We start from the raw sequence: 13516 nt of genomic DNA on the forward strand, positions 1-13516 counted from the left end.
AAACACAGTGGCATCAACTTAGTGCAAGAGTCACAAACAAAAGAATTAGTACAGAACTACAATGTCACTGACTCTTTTAAACAGAGAAAGCAAGTGTTGGGTTTGAGGCATAGTGTGGACTCTTAGTCGCTGTGGAGCTGACTCCTCCCATGGGGAGGGGCCCCATGGGGAACCACAGCGATAGGCTAGACTCAGAGAGCAGGCACTGGAGATGAAAAGCTTTAGTGTACTGCTGTAGATAGATGGTAGAAATGCAGGAAGGTATGGCACTGAAGTCCAGCAAGGTGCCAACTCGTTCAGACAGCCTCAGATGTAAAAGTCTCACCCAGATGTACAAGGTTGGTAGTGTTCTGCAGAGCGGGATGAGCCGAACCTGGTGGGTGGTATGGAGAGCTGGATCATAAAGGTACTCACTGAAGAGTAGTGCTGGAATCCTCCTGGTTAATGGAGGTCCGTGATGCAGTATATACTGAGCTGGATAGGCCCTTGAGGAGCGAATACCTGGGCACGCAGAATCCTGAAAGAGAAGAATGACCCCCGAGGAGCAGTTGTCTAGTTAGTAGAAAACCTCGAAGGGTAGTGGGAAGCGAGAGGCCCCCGAGGAGCGGGTACCCAGCGCTTCTTCAGGAGCGAGATACCCCAGAGGGTAGCAAAGAGTCTAAGCGTGCAGCTTAGAAGCGGTCAGAGTAGCTAAACCGAAGTCCTTGCTAACTCGTTTGTTAGAAGTGGAATGGAGGCTTAAATACCCAGCGGTATTGACGTCATGCGGTGGGAATGCCCCCGAGGTTCCCGCCATGATGTGTAGATAAGCATAGGCAGCATGCACGCATGCGCCATAGGAGGCCAAAGAAAGGAGCATGGCGGACAGGGACACCCATGCTGAGCTGGAGGCATCGAGGGTTTCGGCACTCGGCACCGGAGGCAGCCATCTTACCCACGGAGGAAAAGGAGAGGCAAAAAAGAGGATGCAACAGCAAGCTACTCCATGTCATAGTCAGTCACAGCCCACTCTGCACATGCTGCAAGAAAAATCTCTCTGCATGTTTCTTACAGACACTGCACACAAATTGCTTGTCTGTTGTAGAAGAAAAGTATAGTCTTACTGTGCTGATATACAGTTACACCGTAATCCTCTGACAGAAAGATTACCATTTCTCCTGCTGATAGCAGCACAATTAGAATACAGTGGCAGTGACTGTAAGAGCACACTTGCTTTCTCCATTAAATCTAATGCTTCTTTCAAATCTTTTCTACAACTTTGGAACTTTGAAGCAAGGAGCTTCAAAACGTTTGCTTTCTCTCTCTCTCTCTGAGATCCTACAGAGGAGTAATTGAGAACAAAATGGTCACTGGCTGCTCAAAGTGCTCTTAGTTTCACTTTCACCTACAAAAAATAATGAAGCCAATCCATGGATAGACTGAATAAGTACTGAAACTTGATTGGTCTTGCTCCTTCCCTGCCCCAACCCCAGTTGGCTCTCCTCTGTTTGGCTTTGTTTTCCCATATACTTTAATGGGACTGAACCAAATGAATTTAAGATTTTTTTTAGGGGACTGCACCCATTTGATGATGACCTGAACTAATCTGTAATTAAACTCATTTGGATCAAATGTCACATTTGGATTATCCAAATGCACATCCCTACTGGGAGAATGCTAGAATGCCTCTGATGGAGACAAGTAAAATCATGCTGGGTGAGCTGTGACAGTCGGTTGAAATGTTGTGCAACACACATCTGATTCTTAGTAAAATGTTTCCAACCATTTATTGTGGTTTTCAGCAAGTGTTTTGTGCTAACATATCTATGGTTAACAGACATACATAGAAAACCTCCTCCTTACCATAGAAAGCTGTTCTGCATTTTGCAATTAATGTTCTGTGGAGGATCAGACATCTGAGCCTCTGCTGAAATTGGCTAGAAAATAGAAACCATTCTGAAATAACAGAAGCATAGTCCTGTGCAAACCATAGTGTTTTAAAGAGCCTTCTATGGGTGGCAGTTCATGAGTTTCTTTGCCATGCTACCTCTGAAGGTCACATAGTCATTCAGCACCTGAAATAACCTATGAAACCTCTCCTACAGGGAGCTGAAAGAGTTCTCTTACTGACAATGCCAAGCATTCTGCAAATTTATGTCCAATTTTTTGCTGGTAACGTATAGTATAAAATCAACTCAATTTTACCTATTTTGACTAGCCTGACTTTACTCTCATTTCTACGCAAGTAGGGATCCTCTATACTTATCCTAGGCTTTCTGGAATTCTGTTACTCCTTTTGTCTTCACCATTTTCCCCAGTAGGCCATTACATGCATTCGCTACCTTCTCTGTACAGAAATCCTTTCTATTTGTAGCGTTTGTCTGGCTGAGGGACAGCCCCAAGACCGGCTGCACTTACCCCGGACACTGCCCAATGCTGATGCTCCCTCCATGCACTATGAATGCCACTGTCACTGCCTCCTTCCACCACATCGCACCAATCTCTAGGGCATGCACGTGCCACTGGCCAGCTTTAATAGGCCCCGTAGCAGGAAACCAGCATCATTGCAGAAGATGGATGGAGATTTAAACTCCAGCCACACTCCCAGACTCCACGTCAGCAATGGGTCTCCTGCCTTGCCTGCAGTGCATGCTGCTATTGTTTCTGTGCTTGGCTTGCTTTCTATGTCTCCTTGTTGTGCCTTGCCTCATCACCCTCCAAAATTCAGGATGGGTTGCATAAAGACGTTCCTAATAAAACAGATAATCATGACAAACAAACTGTTGGACTAAATGGTTCAAATGCCTGGAGAGTACGGTGGGGATCAAACTGGGAGAAGTCAGGTGTCTGTATGCTACATTATTAAATCCTCAAATGCCTTGTTAAACAAAAATGTTTTAAGGGCTTTCCTGAATGCCTTGGAGTCATCAGTGTCGCATAACCGTATGGTTAATGAATTCCAAAGGTTAGGGCCTGCAATGGAAAAGGCTCGGTCCCTGGTGGAGTTGAGTCGGGCAAACCGGGTTGAGGGAATTTCAAAGAGCTGTTTATTTGATGAATGGAGTGATCTGTATGAGTGTATAGTTTGAGGGTTGCATTGACTCAGGATGAGGAGACATCATGTGTGAAATTATGGATAACGGGCATGAGTTTATATTGGATTCACCAGAATACCAGGAGCCAATGCAGTGAGAAAAGTACAGGTGGAATATGGTCATAGATATTTGTACCAGTGAGAAGTTTTGCGGCAGCATTTTATGTTATCTGGAGAGCACGAATTGAGTTTTGAGAGATACCACAGTGTATAAGGAGTTACAGCAGTCGAGAAAAGAGAAGATAAAAGATTGGAGCACAGTTCTGAAGTCAGTATGATCAAGGAAAGGCTGCAGATTTTACAGAAGCTTCAATTTTGCAAATGAGCTTGGAATGTTGTAAGAGATATGGGGTTTCATTGATAGTTGAGAGTGAAGCATTAAGCCTAAATTGCAGACTTTCTTTGAAATGGAAAGTATCTGATTATCAAATACAGAGGAGTCAAGAATGTCAAATTTATTGCAGCAGCCCAAGAAAATAACCTCAGTCTTGTTTAAATTGAGGGCAAGGCGGTTATGAGACAACCAGCTTTTGTTACTGGGAAGACTTGACTACTCTTCTGCCTGCTACCTGGTATTGATATTTGTTACGGACCTGGACCACTCTCCTATCTGCCACCTGGTATTGACCTCTGCCTTGAACTCTGACCACACTTTGCTGCCTGCACTGATTCTTTGCCTGCACCCGGTTACTGTCTGCTCCCTGCCAGCCTTAATCTCAGCCTGTACCTGCACCAACTATTCTTAAGGGTCATTTACCTAAGTCCTGCCAGACCCTGGAACCCAAGGTCTCAACCTGCGGGGAACGGGACTGGTATAGGTCCTGTTGGACAGTTCTTGCTTCCTGCCAGCAGAGGGCCATGGTACTATCTGTTTAGTTCTAGTTCTATAGCTCTCACATCCTGCTTGCAGCCATCTTGTCCTGTCTAGATTGGTTAGTCCTTCTGTTTCGATGACCCATAGTTCCTGCTGGTGGCCATCTTGGTCCGGTTTGAACACAGTTATTTTCCAAGCTCTCAGTCAGTACTTTACTAGAGCTTAGCCTTGCATTTGGTTCTATACTTAATCCTATGTTGTCTTGCATTTGATCCTATGTTTTGTGTCCCTGTTTATTCCTACATTGCTTCGTGAATTCAGTGTTCCTGTTTGGTCCTCGTTTTCTTTGTGTTTCCAGTCTTCCTACACTGCATCTGTGGGTGCCTTCATGCCTCCAGGTTTGGGTTCTACGTTGTCTTAGTATGTACCCTTGAATTTCCTGTTTTCTTGTCCAAATCCTACCAGCCTCCAGCACCTGAGCGCTCAACCCAAGAGGAAGGTGGCCAGTTCAGGCATAAAATACCTGGCTCCACTCTTGTTAGAACCCACCAGACCTGCCTAATCTGTGCACCACCCACTCTTGGCTTTGGGGTTAGACTTCCAGCTGACTACACCATCACAGTTTCATTCTAAATCTCAATTGTCTCTTTAACCTCAGGGAATCTGTGGTCTGTCTTTGATCAAAGAAACTTACTAAACAAATTCAGCTGCTGCAGAGAAAGTTAAAAAAATCAAATACTGGTGAAAACCTCCCGCAGTCATAAAACAGCTTACCAGTGGCAGAAGCATTGGTGGGTTTTGTGCCATTTTCTTTCCGCTTCCTCAGCTAAAATCCCAGATCGGAAGATCCAGATTTTCAGATCTAGAAAAGAGAACTTGCAAGGTCTCAAATGCTCACATACAGCAACAGCTCTAAACAGTTCTTATGCTGGTATTCTTCTTTTTCTTCTCTTATTGTCTCTCAGCCTGCAGAGAATCTGGCCTTTACCAGGACAAGTCTGGCTAGTAGTAGCCAGTAGTAGTTGGGTATTCAGTTCTAGAAGACGTATATCAGAAAGGAAACAGAAATACTAGAGATGGTCCAAAGAAGGGAAATCAAAATGGTGCAGGGTTTGCTCCACTCCTCAAGAAGGAAGGAGTTAGCAATCTGTCATGATCAGCTCCTTGGGTGCCTTCTTTCTAACTTTAGGCATCTAACTCCTGACTAAGCTTTTGGAAATTTTGCAAATTAATGACATTTTGCAAGCATATCCTTGACTTTTTATATATATATGAAAAACAAATTATACAAATATATTTTAAAATGTGCAAATGGCGGGGGAGGGGGGAGTGCTTTCATTGGCTGGAGCGACCAAATTGACGGGCGCTCAAGCCAATGAAAGCACATGGACGGGCGGGCGTGACGTCACGATGTGCGTCACGCACGCCCGTCCATTTGCTTTCATTGGCTTGAGCGCCCAATTGACGGGTGCTCAAGCCAATGAAAGTACGCTTCACTCCGCTCGCACTGTGACTGGAGAGGGCATAGAACAGTGGGCTCTTACCTGACTTCACAATCTTCCTTAAGCAGATGAGGGCTGAGCCAGGAGAACCGGGACCTGCGCAGGGGGGGGGACCACTGCAAGCTGCTTTCGCCGCCGGCTGCCCCCTCCAGAGGATGGCAGAGAAGGGAAGGGGCTGAAAGCAACAAAAAGTAAGTTGGTAACATGTCGAGTCGCTTCGGGAGGAGGGGATTTTAGGTTTTTAGGTTTTCATGGGTTAAAGTTGGGATCCACTTCCTGGTGCCTGTCATTTCAAATGACATTTGAATCGAGCGGTAGGTGAGCAGGACTGTGCGTGCGGCAAACGCGGGTGCGCCCAGCACTAACGCAGCTCTTCCTACCGCTCCTTACTGTATCGGCCCGCTAGAATGAGAGGCTCCCCACCCTTATATGCTAAAGTTTCCTGGGTGTCTAGTGGAATCCTCTCTCCCAACCTCTTCCTCACCTCAACCTGATGAAAACAAAATAAAAAATAAAGCCCCCCCCTCCCCCCGCCTATTTGGCCCTATTTACATGCCCTGCCGCTCGGAGAGGGGCAAAGGAGCACCTGGGGTTGACCAGCACCAATTTATAGCTGGCAGGGCAGGAACTATTGGCAGATTCTCCTGCTCCAACCAGGCAACTATGAAGCTAAGCAAGGTTTCAGAGAGGAGTCTGGGGGTGGGGGAGATGCAAATCTGTAGGCAGGGCCAAAGGGGGACCTCCAGGGATTTTTATTACATGCATAAAGTTCCCAGCTGTGGATGATTTGAAGAATCTTCAGGGTTTTGGATGAATCGATGTGTCTGCTCAGTTGCAACAAGCTGAATTTTAAAAAATCGAGTCGTTCTTTGCGTTTTTGTTTTCAGAAAAAAACAAACATCCCTAGTTACGAGTGCTCTACACAATGGAATGGAGGACAATTAACTTTCACAGTCTGTATTGTATGGCGACCACAAAGAAACTGAAGGAGAGCAGTTCCCAGCAGACCCAAGACCGCAGAGTTTCTCTTTTTCAAAAATATCATTACTGCTCCTGGTATGCTTACAGCACGTTTGGATTTCTCACTTTCTATGACGGAATATTTCACTCTTCCTCCATCTCTGACTGGGGCATATGAGAAATAAGCTTTGAAGTGGTTTCTCCAAAACTCTTTTTGTACTGAGACTGGAATTTGTGTGGCTGGAGACAAGCAGAGTGTTAAATAGTTGGGAGAGACACTCACTGTTTCTGTTACCATGCCAGGCAGGATCACCAGTGACAAACTATGCAGTCTTCCAAATCAAAACAGAGGGGCACATCTGTGCAGCAGGCCTGTGGTTTAGTGATTGACTCAGCACTGCCAGGAATTCAGATTTAGAGCTTATATCCCACTTTTATCTAAGGCGACTGACATTGAGAGTTTCAGCAACCTAGGCCTATCCAGGAAAATGCATAATATGAATGACAGTCTCAGCAACCTACAGCCAAAACAAAATAACCCATTTGCCACATGCTCAATGACATACACCTAGTCAGCATAACCCAGAAGATCAAAGTATTAATAACCTACACTCAGACAGAATAATCAGTAATGTACATCCAGCTAAAATAATTTGTAGCAAGGCTGAGTGAGCCTCTGCCATTTCACAGTCATGCTGTCATAGAAATGCCATACATTGGCCAACCCTGGGAAAGAAACTAGTTGTTTTGTTTAATAGGCTGACCATATGTCTCTCTGGTGTCTCTAGTACATCCGGCTCATTCGTCAAATGTACAGATCTTTCAGTATTTTTTAAAACAGAAACATAGCTGATGCCTGTATCCCAGCGACAGAGCAATTGGCTGACCCACTGCATTCCCAATCTTCCTCTAATTTGCAGGCCTATGCACTAAAGGTTAGTGAGCATACTAAGCCCATTTTTGTGCACAAAAATTATCATGCTATGCCAAAGGTCCTAGAGTGCACAGAAAACTGGTTTGAAAGAATGTTGGCATATACATGCTAAAATTAGCTTCTAAGTGCATGTAAATGAAAGAACATCAGATGCAAATGAGGCTCTAGCAGGTGTGTGCTAAATAGCATGATATACTCTTCTGCATATGCTACTTACCACACACAGCCTAACATTTAACACCTACCTCAGAAAAGATGTTAACTTTATAGCTCAGACCCTATTTTGAGAGCTCAGCCAGGGCTGGTAGTAGCACTAGGTGGCCACCTAGAGTGCCATGGTTTTGGGACAGCAGCAGCAGAAGTAGACCAAACTGGCATCAATTGGAGCTTGAGCTTTGCCATAGTAGCAGGAGATTGCCAATGTGCTCCCTGCCACTTCCTCTACTTTCCTTGCTCTTGTGACGGTAACTTTCAGCAGTGCCGCGACCCTGCTTCACATTCTAGTTTGCAGCAGTGCTGAAAGCACAAGCTGCATTCTCCCAGTTCCTCGCCTTGTGAAGCGGGAGCCAGCGAAAACTCACCCTACTGCTTTCTCAGCGCTTCCTGGGTCCTGCGGCTGGCGGGGGTGGGAGGTGGGGGAAGCGAGAGAAGGAGAGGAATGCTGCTGGGGCTGTGTGCAAATGGGGACAGGGGGCTGGAGACAGGAAGAAGAATACTTCTGGGGCTGGGCTGGAGAGAAAGTATGGCTGACATTTCGCCTAGAGCATTTAATACCCTTGCCCCATCCTTGGGCTCAGCTAACAGGATGCATTGGGGATTACAGCTGGAGGAAATGGAGCTGTGAGAGCAGGAGATGTGGGAGGTGTGCAGAAGAGGACAGGGGAGATGCAGGAGAGAGAGAGTGGGTAGAAGAGGCCAGAGACATCAAAACATACCTGAGTGCTTCCAAAACAATTTCACATTTATTTAGACAAGAAAATCTTTTTTTTTTTTTGCTTTATTTTTGTTGTTCATTTCAATTTAACAAACACAAAACTTTGTACAGAAACAAAGATGGGAAAATAAAACAAAGAACACTTACAAAAGAAAGCAAATTACTCAGTGATATGTACCCGCATTCTTTAAAAATAAGATAAGGAGGGAATGAGAGAAAAAAAAAGGAGATTATTGTTTTTCTTATTTATAATTTTTTCCTATAATGAGAAGAAAAAAAGATTCCTGAAAATAAATTAATGCAAGACTATTGATTAACTATGGGAGCAGGTGAAGATGTTATTACCCTTTTGGCATCTATAAAGGACTTAAGTTGCTCAGGAGAAAAAAACAACAAAACAATCTCCACAATATCTGGCACAACGTTTGCAGTGATAACGCAAAGTAAAAGAAGCAGCCAAAGCCAAAGTATCTTGCCTAAGAACCAAGAAACCTATTCTTCCATCCTGTGTAAGCCTAGATAAATCCAGGTACATTCTCATGATTTGACCAAGACAATTAACATTTAGGTCGCTAAAATATTAAGACATTACTATATGAAAGAAAGGAGTAAGGTAGCCCGCTGAATGATCTCCAGCCCAGACGTTTCCAGGAATTCAGTCAAATTTAACATAGGAGAGGTAATAGGGACACCGTGGTCTAGTGGAACATTTGAGTGAGGAGAATATGGAAAAATATTGCTTTATTTATAGGGGGCAGCATCTCTGAGGACATGCGTAGAACTTCCATGAAATATCTTTTGAGTGTCACCAAAGGACGTTCCCCCATAATTATTGGGAAATTCAAAATATGGAGATAAAGCCTCTGTGAAGTATACTTCATAATCTCAATCCTTCGAGAGAGAACACCCCACTCTTGAATCATGGAAGACTGAATTTTCCCCAAATCTTCTTTGAATGCAATCAGCTTTTTCTTGTGTTCCGTTAATTGTATTTCATGCCTGGAAACCTTTGGCTCCAACTTAGAAGCAAGGGAATCCATTTTAATAGCAGAAATGGTTAATATTGGACCAAACCTACAGGTAGATTTTAAGAGCCTTTTTCGCGCAAAAACAGCGAGCAACGCAAATTTTAAGAAGCCATGAAGTACACATGCCCATGTGCGCCAAGAACAGGGGGGTAGAAAAGGGGTGGGGCCAAGAGTTCTGCACGTAACTTCGAATTTTAGAAAAGCTGACTATGGTGCACAACATCCTTATAACTTTACTGCTAGTCCTGATGAGGAGCCAGTCTGGAAATCTCCCACTCTAACGGGCCGATTCAGTAAAGTCCGCGGGAGAGCGGGCGAACAGGCCACTCGCCTGTGCGCGTGATACAGTATTTAAATGAGGCCTGGCAGTAGAAACGGGCAAAAGGAGGCGCTAGGGACACTAGCGCGTCCCTAGCGCCTCCTTTTGGCCCGGAGCGGTGGCTGTCAGCGAGTTTGACAGCCGACACTCAATTTTGCCGGCGTTGATTCTTGAGCCCGCTGACAGCCACGGGCTCGGAAACCAGACACCGGCAAAATTGAGCATCTGGTTTTCTACCCGACAGCCACGGGCCGACTTCAAATTTTTTTACTCTTCAGGACCTCCGACTTAATATCACCATGATATTAAGTCGGAGGGTGCACAGAAAAGCAGTTTTTACTGCTTTTCTGTGCACTTTCCCGGTGCCCGAAGAAATTTGCGCCTACCTTTGGGTAGGCACTAATTTCTGAAAGTAAAATGTGTGGGAATCGTGCGGTCCGTCGGAGCGCACTGTACTGTATCGGCCCATAAGAGGGGCACTTTGATCTCAGGGTGTATTTGAATCATAAGAACCTTATCCAAACCTTTTTGAAAACCAGTTACACTAACTGCTGTAACCACATCTTCTGGCAATTAATTCCAGATCTTAATTATGCATTGAGTGAAAAAGAATTTTCTCTGATTTGTTTTAAATGTGCTACTTGCTAACTTCATGGAGTGCCCCCTAGGCCTTCTATTCTCTGAGAGAGTAAATAACCGATTCACATTTACCTGTTCAAGTTCTTCATTCCCTCCCCCATGGCCAGGGTGCAAGGGTCTGTAGTGCACCGATGTAACACTGCACCCCCCCCCCCAACCTGCCCTGAATTGAAAGTGCCCCTCTTATAGTGTCATATTCTCTCTCCTACAGTGATTTCTCTCTCTCTTGCTCTCTCTCTCTCTCTTTCCCACCTCCCGGTAAGGACATGAAGAAACTGCTTTTCCTCCTGTGTGAGAATGTGCACGTTTAAGCCACTGAAGCCCTGGTAATACACGCAGGACGTTTACTCAAGCCACCTCTTATGATCACACCTACACATACGTGCCGTGAGGTATTTTAAATGATACGCTCGTATGTGTGCCGTGAGGTATTTTAAATGATACGCTCGTATGTGTGCGCAGGAGATAAAATTGCAGTGCATCTCTGCGCTTGCGCTGATACGCGTGTTCATGGGCGCACACGCGCATTCTTTTTAAAATTAGCCGTTAGCTTTCAAAGAGGATCCAGTGTGACCACAGCCGGTTTGCTTAGCAGCTGAGGAAACTCACCCAAAATCCTGGCCTTCTGCAAGCCCAAGTCCTAGAACAGACCCAGCTGACTTGGTGTCAGAAGCCCTGGGAGCATTGAAAATCCACTGCAGAGTGTCGGTAATACAGGGAGGCTGCAGCAAAGATAAGACAGATGCCAAAAGCCTCCTCAGTCCCTTCCATGCAGACACTGGAACCACGTCATCTTCCCGCGCTGCTGCGGCCTCCTGGGAGGAGTCACGTCTGACCTCCGGCAGCTAATCATGATTCCGGGGCCTGAGAGACACCTCCCCCCCCCCCCCCCCCGAGCGCTGCCAGTGCTCCCCCCGGGCCTTGGAACAGGGACTTCACCACCGGGAGAGACAGGAATCAGAGGTGTGAAAGAGATGAGACGATTCAACAGGGAAACCCCTCATTTTCCCCTTACGTTTGGGAGCCAAATAGTAAACTCTTAGCAAGAAACCAAATGTTAGGCATAGCAGCTTCGATGTCTAGCTTCTCGCTGCCATCTTGCTCCGCCCTCCAAGAAAGTGTATTCTCGAGCCAAAGATTCACCGAGGACAACAGTTTATCAAACATCATGGTACACTGCACAGTGTATAAGATGCAATGTTGAGACTATTTCAAATAAAAGCCCACCCCACAAAGCCCAGATGAACACCATGCTTGTGCAGAAACTTTGTACTGCCCGTCACCCACATGCTGCATGGTCTCAGATGGTACAATCTGTTAGACTGTTGTCACAGCAAAGACAAGGCTGCAGCATTGATCATTATTTTATGTTATTTATTTATTTAAAATTTGTATACTGCATTATCAATCGTTCTAAGCGGTTTACAATAATACAACCATAGAGATAACATAATCAATGAAATACTAATAACATAAAACAAATAACGCTAAACATCAACACATTAAAATATAGAACTAAAAACATTAAATCACAGCATTAAAACTATTAAATACTAGAACTAAAAACACAAAACATACAACTAAGACTAAAACTAAATCCTTCATGGGATGCAGGTTCAATATCCTGATGTTACTGCCAGAAAACAAATATCTGTGATTAAAAACAGTCATTGCTTGTGTCATACATCATGAAGCAACCAGTGGAGGTAAGTCAAGAACCATAAACCTGCTGAAATAAGAATGTTTTGACTAATATCCTAAACTTTAAGAGAGAGGTTTCAGACTTAATGCTGCTTGGAAGCGTGTTCCAATATGCTGGGCCTTGAACATAAAACAAGCGCTCTTGAAATTAATCAAGTCTAATTTGCTTATAAGAAAGCAACTTAGACATAATAGCCCCTGGGATTCTGATCTAAGGCTTCTAGTTGGTTGGTAGATGTTCAAGGAGGCGTTAATGGAAGGAGGAGCTAATCCATAAATTGCTCACAGAAGGCATTCAATGGGAATTCTGAGGTATGCTCATAAGGAAGCTTCTTCCCATCCCAGGTTGGATGCCCTCATTCCATTTTTTCAGCTGTGGTCCATGGCCCTTTGAGATAGTCTCTCCTGCATGGAATGGATGCAGTGGAAGGGGCAGAAGAGTAGCTTTACGGATGAAGTACATAGTGATGGTAGCATTCACCTAAATTTGCTTCTCTGACATATCGTGATGGAATCTAGATGCTCTCTCCCATTTCTGTCCTCAGCAGTGATAACTAGCCCCATATGCTAGGGTCACCTTTATACAGGTTTGCAGCCATTTGGAGAAGAAAACTGTGCAAGCTTAGTTTAGTGTATCCATGCTATTTCCACAATAGCTTCAGGTAATTTGGTGCACAGATGCTAATAGTGTTCATATCCTATTGAGGCTATTTTTAACATGTATGCTAAAAACAAAATGTGTGCATCATATGTTAAGTGTCATTTTAGTGTGCACATTAAATATTGTAGCACATGCACACTATCAAATGTTCAGGGCTAGGTCTTTAATCCATTACTGAAAGCACATCTTCACTAGTGAAATTGTATGTGAACAAAAATCAACCAATTATATCTTCACACTGTTTTAAAACACATGACTAATATCTTTCAAGATGTAAACTGCAAGAAATGAATTCCCTGCCTGGTGCCTGGGCATGAATTGAGAGATCTCCTGTCTGATGTTCAGACGGAAGGAGGCTGTCTTCCTGCTAGAAGCTATTTTAAAAGCCCCAAGGTTTGCCAGCCAAGGGGTTTCCATCCCTGCTGTCGGGTGCATCCGTTTTGTGCCCTGAATCCAGAGCAGGATGGGAAGTAAGCACATCCTCCATCCTGCTGACTGCATTGACTGAAGTGAATGCCCCAAACTCAAGTTTCTTCTTTTTAGTGCTGAAGTACATTTTTTTGCAGAAAGCCAACCTCTGTGTGCAATCTGGAGAAGCACTGCAATAATTCTATGAAGCACTGCTTTGAAAGACTTCTCTAATTTAAGCAGTAGTCCTGTGCAAAGCTTCTGCAGCTAGACATGGCTTTGCAGTCCCAGCTTGCAGTCCCAAGCTGGGTAGTCGTTCTGTATTTCTTCTCTGCTTTGAATGCAGCATGTAGCCTGCTTCTCCTGCAACCCAGCCCAGTCTTGACTCGGTGCCCTGGATATCATGAGGTGCGACAGAGCAGGGCACAATGACAGATCCAGAGAGGGGCTGAGTACTGGCCACAGACCAGGCCAATTGTCCAGCTCCAGCTGTAATTATAATTTTCTAGAAAAATCCCAAATACTTCTAACACAAATTTCACG

The 13516-nt window shown here is 44.7% G+C and overlaps 1 long non-coding RNA gene across 1 annotated transcript; it reads right to left on the reverse strand.

The window, feature by feature from the left end:
* Positions 1-311: 311 nt before the first annotated feature.
* LOC115089566 lies at positions 312-5472 on the reverse strand. The gene is made up of 4 exons (XR_003856167.1): positions 5432-5472; positions 4662-4749; positions 1843-1916; positions 312-517 (listed from the first exon to the last, which is right to left on the reverse strand). It is a non-coding gene; the product is annotated as an uncharacterized LOC115089566 (long non-coding RNA).
* Positions 5473-13516: the final 8044 nt, after the last annotated feature.

Source organism: Rhinatrema bivittatum, chromosome 4, assembly GCF_901001135.1.
Source record: "Rhinatrema bivittatum chromosome 4, aRhiBiv1.1, whole genome shotgun sequence".
Classification (NCBI taxonomy): Eukaryota; Metazoa; Chordata; class Amphibia; order Gymnophiona; family Rhinatrematidae; genus Rhinatrema; species Rhinatrema bivittatum.